Below are 11,909 nucleotides of genomic sequence, written 5' to 3'. Positions count from 1 at the left end.
AAAACTATGTACCACAAAGTGACATTACAATTATTTAATTTAATTTAATAATTTAATTACAGTGGGACTCAAGGCTCGGAGTGAAATGACACTAAAACCTAGACCAACACAGACATGAACCTCAGCCTGGGGAGCTTAAACAGAGATCTGGAGCACAGCAAATCTACCTTTATTTTTTTTTGTTTCCTCCTTTTAGATGGGTTAATTACAGCAGCACGTGAGATTTATGAACAGTTTGAAAATACTGTAGAAACAATCTGAAAGGACAGACAAAGCCTGGTTCCTTAATTGATGTAATCTAATAAAAATGAGGCAGAATTACAGTCACTATACTTAGGAATGCTTTGGGGCAATTTTTTCAACAGAAGGACAGGTTTATAAATACGGGCTCTTTTACAAACTACACTATCCCTAGATAAACATGATACAGAGACATCCTGGGTGCATATGTTTGTTCAAGGATTGCCTGAACCCATCAGATTAGGACTTTCAACAGCAGTAACCTGCCTCACTGGTCGGAGGCAGCCGTCTCTAGTTACTCTATGAGTGCAGCAGCTGTTGACTGGACCAACTCTGAGCAAGGAACAATTTCCAGAGCTAAACCCCCAAGCCTTCACGGCTTGAGGACAGGATTCAGGCTTTGCAATTAACAGTTGTAATGACAAGATGTGCTGACGAATGGATGTGAATCGAGACACAGAAGTTGACTAGTGACTCTAATAAAAACATAACTAGCATTTTTATGACTACGTTCACAAGCAGGATTTCTGAGTGGAATTGCTTTTGAAGAAGAAAAAGGCTCCTACATAATACAAATGTGCAATTTTCCTCATTCATCAGCTTGTATTTTTTCATCAGACAATCCTTATGGATAAAGATACAACAAGAACTTCATCCACTGCACATTTTAATCTAGGAAACATACTATCTCAAGTTAAAAGTTTTAATGCTGCTTTATCTGGGAAACACAAAATGAGGATTTATCAGAGCCCACATCTGTATTCTGAAATTCAGAATGACTTCTAAAAGGGGATTATTTAAGGAAAATAACAAAGTTACATAATATGATGTGCCAGTACCCTGTTATTCTTGCTCCCCCATGGCATGTTAGAAGATGAGAAGGAAGAAACCTGATGGATTTCCGTAAGAGACTTGCAGTTTGCTCACCACCAGCTGTTCAGATGCTATTGACTAATGCTTGGTGGCCAACTGTGACCATCCTTCTAATTCCATCAAAGCATACTTCTGTTGCCAATTACATCGTAAGCAACAACCCAATCAAGTGATTAAAAAATAATCATAGCTTCTGTGTCGTTGCACATCAAGAACATCCTGAACTGCAGCTATTGTGCTGGAATGATAAATCTTGTGACTGTTAAAAGAAATAGCAAAGCAGTATTGATTTTAAAGTATTACGCATTGAAATATCACTGATGCACTGGGCGGACAGAAGATAGTGTCACTCTGAGACTTTCCAAATAAAGTTAGCAATAGGCGGCACGATGCACATATATGAGACACAAGGAAAGACATAAAGGATGTAAACTCCAAAAACTGGAAATGTGTCCCTTTTAATAAAGCTAACCCAACAGTTTGGATCTGAGGTCTACAGCTTCAGTGTCAAAACCCAAATCCCAATCAGCGAGCTACCACTGGTCTGCCTCTGAGGTATGATGTGGAGCTGGGAGATCCAGCTCGAATTTGACGATTTGAGCACCCCTTGACTTTTAAGGTGTTAATTTCCCTCAGTTTATGTCATTGTGCCACGTTGCACCGCTTCTGTATTTTGCCGCCCACGTGAGGTCCAGCCGGGGAGGGCGTCCAGCGCGTCCTGCGAGCCACCGCACACCACCGACCCCTCGACCTCCGCTGACCCGAAGCGGGGGCTTCGCTTCGCCCAACACTGCGCCCAACAACGACGCTTCGCCCCACCTGAGCCCCAGTTTCGGCGGGACAAGGACGGCCGCCTCGCCCTGGGCCATCGCCTCGCCCAGGCCCCTCAGCGATGACGCTCCGGGAGGACGGAGCACCGCTCGTGAGCGCTTCGTGAGCATCCGTGGAGTGCCACCCGGGGAAATGCGGGTGTGATGCTGTGCAAGCCACTTCGGCCGGCTGGTAGCCCGGTGCCGGCGGTGGGCCAAGCGCGGGGCTGGCGGGAAGCTCCTCCCCAGGGGTGTAGCACAGGAAGAGGTGGAGGTCGGGGGAGCCGCCGGAGCTCCCTGCGAGCCTGTGGAGTTACCGTTACCCGTTTTACTATGTGTGTGTCTTATATTACAGCCATGCTGCACATCAGTGGCCAGAGCGAGGGGAGAGGGGAGGAAAAGCCTGTTTACACAGACTGCAAACCGCCTGGGGAATAATGCAGGAAAGGAAGTGAGCCGGCTCTCTGTCTGACTGCTCTGACTTCCTGCTCGCTCTCTCTCTCTCACTCACACACACACACACACACACACACACACACACACGCGCGCACACACACACACACACCCCGGCCGAAAAAAAAAAAAAAAAGGAAAAAAAAAAAAAAAAAGGGGGGGGGGAAAAATCAGGATCTCATTACAAGAGCAACAGAGCATTTGCAGAAGACTGTCAGCATGGAGATCCAGGGGATTTTACCCAGCTCCCTCTAAACTACCAGGAGAGAGCGGAAAAGTCCCTCAGGCTCTGGGTAGGTACAAGTGCTGCTGCGCCTGCCCCGAGTCCTGCAAAGTTTCGGGGGGCTTCGGGGAGGGGAAGGGGCGGCCGGGGCCCCCATCGCTGGTGGGGCAGCGTGGCGGGGACACACACACACACACCCACACCCACCCACCCACACACACCCGCGGGCTGGAGGTGAGCGGCGGGGGGGGGGGGGGTTCGGGGCCGGGGGGCCCGGGGGTCCTGCCCCAGGCTCGGGCCCGGTCAGCGCGGCGGTAACGAGGGCGGGGGGCGGCGGTTGGAGGGCGCTGGGGGGGGGGTGGCTCCCACCCCCCCTCACCCTGGTCGAGGGTGGTGCCCCCAGGAGCCCCCCCCCCCCATCCCCCCCCCCGCGAGCTGGCGGGTGTAGGTGAGGGGACGGAGCGTGTTTGGGGGGCGGGCGGGCGCGGGGAAGGGGCCGGGGTGTGAGGGGAGAGGCAGGGCCGGGAGCGGGGCGCTGCCTGACAGGGCGCAGCGGGTCGGGGTGAGGGGGAGCCCCGGGACCCCTCGCCGCCCCGCAGCCCTTTCGGGGGTGCCGGGTCGTATCTTGCCCCCCGCCCCCGACTCTTTCCCCGGCGGCGGGGTGGAGCGGGCCCTGCCCCCTCCCAGCAGCATCCCGATAACGGCGTTTGGGGCGGCGGGGGGTGCCGCGGGGTCCGGGGCGCCGCTGCGAGGCCGGGAGAGGTGAGGGGGGAGCCGGGGGAGGGGGGGGGAGAAGGAAGGGAAGGCTCCTGCAGAATCTGCAGAAGGGGCTTTAAAAAAGGGAAAAAAAAAAAAAAAAAAAAAGTGTCGGGAGAGTTTCTGGCTTGTCTGGAAACAGCAAGACTAATTGCCATGCGCTTCCGGTTTGAAACTGGCAGCAGACAACATCTTGAAAATGAGTCACTGCAGCTCACAAAGAAACTCTGTGGTTTTCTCCCTCTCAGGTTTATGTATTTGCTCCTTTTTACAGTTTCCTTTGTAGTCTTCTGCCTTCTCCCCGGCCCTCCCCCTCCCCACTTTTCTTAGCCACCCCCTGCCCCAAGACCCTTTGGCCGACGTCGATAGTTTCCACAACCAACCAAAAAAACACTAAAAATGTTTGTAAGGGGAGAAAAAAAAAGAGAGAGAGAGAGAGAGAGAGAGAGAAAGGGAGAGAAAGTGGAGAGTTGTTTTTGGATCTGGCTTTGCTGAAGGTTAGAGGGACTCTGATGCTGCAGGGGGAAAAAGTTCTCTGAATTTTCCACTGGCTGCAGGAAGAGAGCCCATTTAGTCATGGCTAAGTAATGTCTGCACACACACCAACTAATCTCATTAGGAGTTTCCGTTCCCTAACACAGGAGGGTTTTGTGAAGCCCTGTCAGCCTTTCTAACACTGCAGTTGAAAGAGAGACAAGTTACATCTTTATTTACTTAGGGGTGTAGTGCTAAAACGAGTTTATATAGTGCAGCATCTTTTTGGTCACGAAGACTCACAACTTCAAAAGTCAGTGGTTTCATCTAATTCCAAGCAGAAAGTCACGGTTCGTCTCATATTTTGCTCATACAGACTTTTCGAATATTTCAGGTTAAATGTAACTTGTGCATAAATAGTTTCGTAGGGTGAAATGCAGAAGCGGGCTACACAGGCGTCTGCGTTATGGTAAGCCTGTTCTGTGCATCTGTGACAATCGTATGTAATTGCAGGATTAAAAGACTCTTGCGCCAAGATAGTGAGGTGATGGGTATGTTTGAAAAGTATATTCACTCACATAACCTTCCTGTATTGGTGCTTTATACATCTAGTGTTCAAGTGATTTTGTACGTACCACTTTTGACTTAGTGGTTTGTGTAATTATTTTGTGATGATTTATTTTCATAGAAGTCATGAAAGAAGTCTATGCTCAGAATTAGATTTTTTTGCCGTGCCCCACTGATCCTTTAAATCAGAAGTTAACATTTTGCAAAAAAAAAAGTCTGGAGCAAACAAAGAAAATGGAGTCTTGTTTGCAAGTGGGTTTTAACTTAAGGAAATGTAAAAAAATGTGAATAAAATTGCATGTAGTAGGAAATAACACTTAGCTATTTACTTCTATTATCATGTGATAGCATTAAACTAGAAAATATTGTGCAAAAAATGTAGTACTTGGATGGAGAACTAATTGGAGTATACCACGTGTTTACCTTTGAGGATCTTCAGTGCTTCCTGCACTTCCTATGTCCGAGCTGCACAGAAAAGTTCTTCATTAACATCACTTTACAGAGGACTTTTATTAGTGGATTAGTGACATAATCTCTAGACACAGATACCTCTTGACTTCCTGGCTGTGTAGGGAAGAAGTTTTAGAATAGTATGTAAATCAGAAGAAGCCTAATTTCTGTCTCAATCAAATGCAGTCATCAAGTAGTGAGAGCTGTTTTCTGGGTTTGGAGTTTTATTTTGTAAAATTCTAATTTTTAGAGAGAGAGGTGCATTACTGGACATAATGTTAAAAATTCTATTGAATATGTTATGAAACAGTGTGGCTTACAACACCAAAACTCTTATGGAAGAGCATTCACTAGCTCTTATTATCTCTCTTTGAAATATGTACATTAAATTGTCCTCTTATTGCATTAAATATTGCTGGAATTTCATTGTGCCATCTACTGAATCAGTGTAGATGAAGCGAAGCACACACACTCATACATACCGATATATATATAGTCTGTCTACACTATATAAATTTCATATATTGTATTCACGCAGCATAAGTAAAAACATCTTGATGTCCTCATAGGAAAAAAAAAAAGATGTAGTAGTAGTGTACTGGTTGTTTGTTCTGTATATTTGAAAGAGTGAATGAGAAGTAATCCACAGATGTGTGAAAAGTACAGCAGTTCTGTTTGGAACAGAAAAAAAATCCAACTATCAAATAGCACATGATGGTTCCCACTCAAATAAAAAAAAAATCTTAAAGGTGTTTTCAGTGTAAGTATGATTTTATTATTTACCTGGTTTAATTTGCAAACTATGTGTGTGAGAAGAATATATACTCTCTGCTAAGGGGTGAGATATGTTCATTATTGCTTATATCACAATTTTCCAAATCACCTCCGTGAGTTGTTCCTAAAAAGAAAAAAAACACAGGTTTAGATCCTTTCTGATATCACCAACTCCACCTAGATATAACAGCTGAAATAAGCAACACAATCTCAGGGAGAGAAAGTCAGCTATGGCCTTCCTTGTAACTGTGTCTGTAAACCACCACGCGCATGGATACTTTTATATGTAGAAACAAAAATCTGTTTAATTTTATTCATTAGCAGTTCTCACTGCTTACTGAGTCACAGTGGTTCATTGCTCCTGTTACTTAATGTTATTTCATTAAATTTAAATAATGAAAACAAATCAAGTACCTCACTCCAAAGACTGAAGTATTCCCCTTTGTTGTGCATGAAGTCCAATTATGTAAATTTTACCTTCTCGTTGTAATGTACTTCTCAGGGTGGAGGCGTCCTTATGGTAGAGGTATTCTTAATGGAATGTATTACTGATCAAGTGACTTAACATAACTAAGGCTGAAATCTACCTTAGTTTAAAAATCTGTTCTGGAGGACTTAGCACAGAATGAAAGTGATTTTGCAGGTTCACCAAGGGGCACGAAGCTTGTTGCTTGCACCCAGGGTCATACGTTTACATGTAGTAAGATAGATGTATGTAATACCGACACGGAGGTCCATCAGCTGTATGGAGAATACAAATCTTAGCCTTGGGAATGCAATCACATGACAACATGTTGCTTCAGAAGAGAGAAATTGATGCCAAAATAAACAGACATTTGGCTACTAAAGATAAGGGAGAGTGGGATAAGGGTGGGAGAACCAACACACAGTTATTTCTGATGCATGTATTAATAAAAATTTATTGTAGCTAGTGTATCCTAGTGACATCATATAAAATTTGTATGCTCATGTAGTTACCGTTATCTCTGTGAGTGGTTCTCTGCCACAGTACTAAATAAGATAGCAAAGAACTGATAAATTAGCTAGTACTTCCCACAAAGATACGGCAGGTTGGACTTACTTATGCAGTTCAGACTATTTATCAGCCCATGGCTTTCTTCTGGTGGCGGCTCCGATGCGCCTGGGCGCTGCTGCTTGAATCTATCTTAGAGCCGTGACACTGATTATAGGACGCTCTCAGCCCAGGCCAGTTTCAGAGGGTGCTGTTGGTTTTGAGCTGCGGTGTATCCTTTGTAACCACACCCAGTGGTTCATGCAGCAGCCTGTCACTGACAGGCCTTGGAAAATCATGTTGCGCTGTGCATCCCCGGTTTGATTCACCATGGCTTTCTCCTCGGTGTTTCCCACAAGAGGGAATCTCACAGCCTTGAACCATTAGACAGATGTTTACTTCGTCTGTGGCTTGTTAAAGGAATCAACTAATCTATTGGAGGCTGTTGAGAGCTCTTGAAAGACTGAATGTGTCTGTTCTCATGTTGAAGGATTTTGTTGAATGATAAATGATTAAAGGATTAGTCATGATTTTGGGGAGAATGTCAAGGTGTAGGCACAGGAAGTCCAGCTCACTGCACTGCAAAATACAAGTCTGCGTGTGTGGAAACAAGGCAGATGAAGCACAAAGTACCTCTTAGCTGTGCATTTCACAAAAGCAAAATGCATCTTTGTCCTTAAAACATTCTTTAACTCATTATGGTTTTATATGCCTGTAATTATATCAGAATTCAAATTCTCAAGGGTTTGCTGTTAAGAATGGATTTTAATTCAAAAGCTCTTTGAAGGAGACTTGCTACTTTTCTAAAAGCAAAAACCAAAGAAAATACCTGCCATAAGCATTGGTATGAAAATATCACTAAGGCACTACCTAACAGATAATTCGACGCCAATTAATAACTCTATAGTTGTTCTGCATTTTCAATTTTGTATGAATACTGTGGTAGTTTTTGCAGTATCAAGAAGTACCCTGGAATTGTTGATCTGCATAATCAGTGTAATTCATGGCCAGTATCTCACAGTGTACTGAATAACTAAATATTTAAGTAATTATTTAAAAGTTGTATTACAGTTGAGAGCATTGGAGGCCAAATTTTGCCATGCCCTAAGCAGATACAACTCAGCTGAGAATGACTTTTTCACTCCTGTGGAGTTACAGGTACCAACACCATGTCTGACTGTGGCCTGCTTGCTCAAGTAGCATGGCTGTGACTAGAGCAGTGGGGTTTGTCCTTTATCTGTGGGTCTGTAATTATTTTGGAGCAGTTGTGCAGATGCCTATGTTGCAGTTGAGCTTACTGTAGTAGTACTGTGGTACTTTTGCCTCTCCAGGAGGAATCCATTGACCCCTGCATGCATGGACCACATGTTGAAAACTGCTCACCTGTATGATGACACCTATGAACTTTTAAGATAAATATCAGGAAAGTTTCTAAAGACTTATACCATGTGCTCTGTCTACATCTGAGCAGTTAGATACAGCTCAGGGTCTTCAGGAGGAGGATTTCTGTAGGAAGCCACAAACTTACTTTGTTTTGATCTTTTAAAGCACTTAGGCATGTATTTATTTTTGAGTGTGTCAGCACTTCTGTTAATGCACTGAGACTGACTGTGTGTTGCACACATTTAAATGCTAGCTAAGGCCTTGAATGGAACTCAGGCATTGGAGTAGCTCTTACTTGCTCTGTGCAAGTGTCCTCCTAATCTTCCATAGCTTTGCTCTAAATTTTGCAGTGTCAGGAGGTACTGAGTGTGTGAAGAACACTGCCCATTCTATGGCTTCCCCCAGACCCATTTCAGAGAGTCAAAATTCATTTCAATCACATCTGTGTTTCTTCTTGCCAATTTACTACTCAGCAGAATATAGCTTGGATAATCTTTGCAAATACCGATTACTACATGTTAATGTATTTTGGCTGTCCTGCAAACAAGCCAGTCTTAGTTTCTTCAGCTTTGAAGTATACAGTTTTTTAGTCTTGTGGATCTTAACTTTTGAAGATCATTTGAGGTACTAGGAGAAGAAAATTTACATCTTATACTTTGTCCTTTAGTTTTAGCTGTCATTAAATTATGTAATGAGTCATTTGTAATTTTTATGATGCTTACCAATCATGCAAAATTGGTAAGCTTTCTAAGCACTAACCTAAATATTAAGTCCTATTAATACAGTTTTACAAGATGGCTCTTTCTCTGAAAATATTAGTGAACAACAAAGTTTGTGCTTTCACAGTTGTACAAAAAAAAGTAGATTTGGATTATATACTTCATCTAAAGAATCTAAATGGTTTTAATCAAATGTCTTCCTATAAGTTTCCCATCCTCATTTTGCAGCTGACAGTTCATCTGGAAAACAGATTTTTATTACACATCCATTTGCCTCTAATGTGGTGACAGCACCTATTTACTGTATCTCTGTATATTTCTTCATCTCTTTTTATACGAAGAAAATTGATCAGATGTGTCAGTTTAAGCTTTTTGGGAAGGATGCTAATGAGTATTATTGTTTTTAAATGTTTATACTGTGGTAATGTTGAGTGGCCTCCGTTGTATCAAGTCACAATACAAAAAGTTTATAGACTCAAGTACCACTATTATCTCTTCCGAGCAATTAACAGTAATTCATGAGAAGAAACAATCTTTAAAAAGCATTTAGAAAGTAAGAACAAATTCCTATTGCAGCTCTGTTAGCAGAATCTGGAGAAAGTTGACTACCTTCAGAGAATTTCTTCCATGCTATACTAATATAGCTGAGATGGGAATGTGGGTTTAGATTCTAGATATAGACCTCTGTGAAGTCTGGTGACTCAGAACAGACTCAGAGCAACTGGCATGTGTGGTTAGTTTAGCAAACTGCGAGCGTGGAAGAGGGCTGGTATAGAAAGTACGACTGCAGCACTCCTTCAGTACTGCTGCTTCAGTACTGAAGCTCTGCGATGCAAATGCTTCCAAAACAGAGCAGTATCAGTACCCTATTTATAGGGTACAATAAAACTGACTGCAGTCTCATCTAAGTTGAGGAGAGGGGTTGAATCTTTACGTTTTACTTAAATGTGGGATCTTATCCAGGTATCAGTGTACAAATCAGAGTAGTGGCTGTTACGTATCCTGAGCAGGAGAGACCCTAACAAACTAGTTGGTATATTGATGTCACTTCTAAACATAGGCAATCTAGGCACTTTGTGTACAGCAAAGTTTGCTGTAGTCATTGAAATAGTGTCCCGTTTGTCTCTCCTCCATCGTTCACAGCAGCCATGGGAATTAGTTTAAGTACACAGGACACAGACAGTACAGGAGAATAGCAAATCGATCTTCTGTTGGCTGAAATCTCATGTATTTTGTGATACATTCTATTGGGTATTCCAGTGATTAATGAACGAGGTTAGGGGAAATGTGTAGGTGTGACTTTCAGGTTCTTGTTGGTGTAGTTGACAAGTGAATAATGTCAGAAGATAAGAATCTTTTAATTGGGTTTCAGTTTAGCCAAGCCCATGATAAACATGCATATCAGAACTTTGATTAACACCGAGAAAGGAGGAAGATAGCAGATTTTTGAGATTTTGACATGTAAGAGTGATTCTTAAGTTAGATTTCTACTATGAGACCGTTGCACACAGAAATAATAGCATTTAAAGTGGAAAATACAGAACCTGACTAGTGCTGTGATAAGCTGCTAATTTTTTATGACTAAGGAACTTACACTCTGGCTCACGCTCCAAGAACTATGTTAATAGCGCTAATGTTTTGGGAGGAATTTGCCCAGGTAAAACGTCTCTACATGTATGTAGGTTACCATCTGCTGAACTGTGTTACACCATTTTCAGTATAACGCTGTGACTGACACCCCTTGCAATGTGCACCCCTTAAATAATATACAGGTAAGCTTGTATATTATTTAATAGTTTAACGGCTCATTTTGCTAATCCAGCAAATTCTGAAAATTCAGTGCGCATAGGAAGGTGAGCTCTGGCTGTCAGTGTAAGCTGGGATGATCCTTCTGTGCTTCAGGTCTTACAGAAATTGCCAGCCGCCTTGGTTTGCCTGAACAGAACTCCCAGGACTACATTTCTGCCCTTTTGGCCAGGTTCCTCTATGCTTACAGTATTAAAAAGACCTGCTTGTTTATCGAAGTCTAGGAAAACTCAGTCAAGAGGGGAAGATTAGTTTAAAAATCTGAATATGAAATGTATTAAAAGCAATATTTGAGACAGCTGATAGTACTAATACACCATTTAAAATATTAGAGCCACTAAGAAAGCATTCGGTCTGCTGTCACAAAATTGGAAATTTTAATACTTCAGTTTAAGAAGGGTGAACAGATAAGGAAAAAGCCTTTACATTTGGGAGAAATCATCGCTTGATATGTCAAGTAAACTTTCAGAATAGCCACTGTTCGTGGAGGCTGTACCCTCTGCCCCCTTTAGCTATTTTTTTGCTTTCGTTCATGTTTTCTCTGAATTTGTCAAAGGGACTATCAGAAATTTTATATAGGACAGTCAAATAATCATGATCTGTGTCCTACCAATGCTGACAAAAATGTAAGAGAAAGTCATATGGGAAAAATAAACATATAGGGCTGGCTTCGAAAGCAGAAGTCCCTCGGATTGCAGTGTAGTGTATTGCCAGCATGCCACAGATGTGCACCACATGAGCAGACAGAAAGCAGTGTGAGGAGTCTGCATTCATTTTGTATCTGTCCCAAGGTGAACGGTTGGAGCCATTATGGATTTATGTAGTTTTGTTTATGGCTAGCTTTAGAAATAGTTGAGCAGATTATTTTTTTAAGCCTTTCACAGGGAGGCAACTAGCCATATTCCCTCCTGCTAAGGGCTTTTACTCCAGCTGGATTAAAACTATTTCTTGAACTGCATCCTGATGGAGAATCTGAAAACACTTGTGTTTTAGAGGCGGTGTCATCACACCTCTGCTTGGCAGGCGACCAGTCCTTTGTTGTATTAATTTGAAGGTTGCAGAACTTTCTTCCTTTGGACATCTGCCTCAGCCTTTCTTTGACTTAGTTAAAAAAATTAAAAACTGCAAATGCTGTATTACCAAGTGTACCTACTGGAAGCATTACTGGGCATGTGAGTGAGTGCTCTTTTCTGCAGTGGAATTTGATGTTATCCTATAACATTTTGCTAGGTCTTGCTGCTGTCTCTTTTGTGTTGCTCTTAACCACAGGAGTCTGTTTATTTTTTTAAATGTGCTGGTCCAGAACAGTGGGTATTCTTGCTTGAGAAGCAGACCTTGTAAATTATTACTGTAAATAATCTTTTAAATTA

General features: G+C 42.6%; 1 protein-coding gene across 2 annotated transcripts in view; it reads left to right on the top strand.

The window, feature by feature from the left end:
* The first annotated feature begins 2,170 nt into the window (after nt 1–2,170).
* The window catches only part of ELK3 (ETS transcription factor ELK3), a 39,545-nt gene continuing 29,806 nt past the window's right edge, over nt 2,171–11,909 (top strand). Inside the window, exon 1 of one of the 2 annotated variants that reach the window (XM_033010227.2) lies at nt 2,171–2,668. The gene's annotated coding sequence lies outside the window, so the exon portion shown is untranslated. Of the gene's footprint in view, nt 2,669–2,711; nt 2,833–11,909 lie in introns of those variants that run through there. The other variant, XM_033010229.2, reaches the window with a different exon arrangement.

This window comes from Tyto alba, unplaced genomic scaffold (genome assembly GCF_018691265.1).
Source record: "Tyto alba isolate M040663 unplaced genomic scaffold, T.alba_DEE_v4.0 Super-Scaffold_2, whole genome shotgun sequence".
Classification (NCBI taxonomy): domain Eukaryota; kingdom Metazoa; phylum Chordata; class Aves; order Strigiformes; family Tytonidae; genus Tyto; species Tyto alba.
The sequence above is the reverse complement of the archived record's forward strand: the minus strand, read 5'-3'. Positions and strand labels throughout refer to the sequence as shown.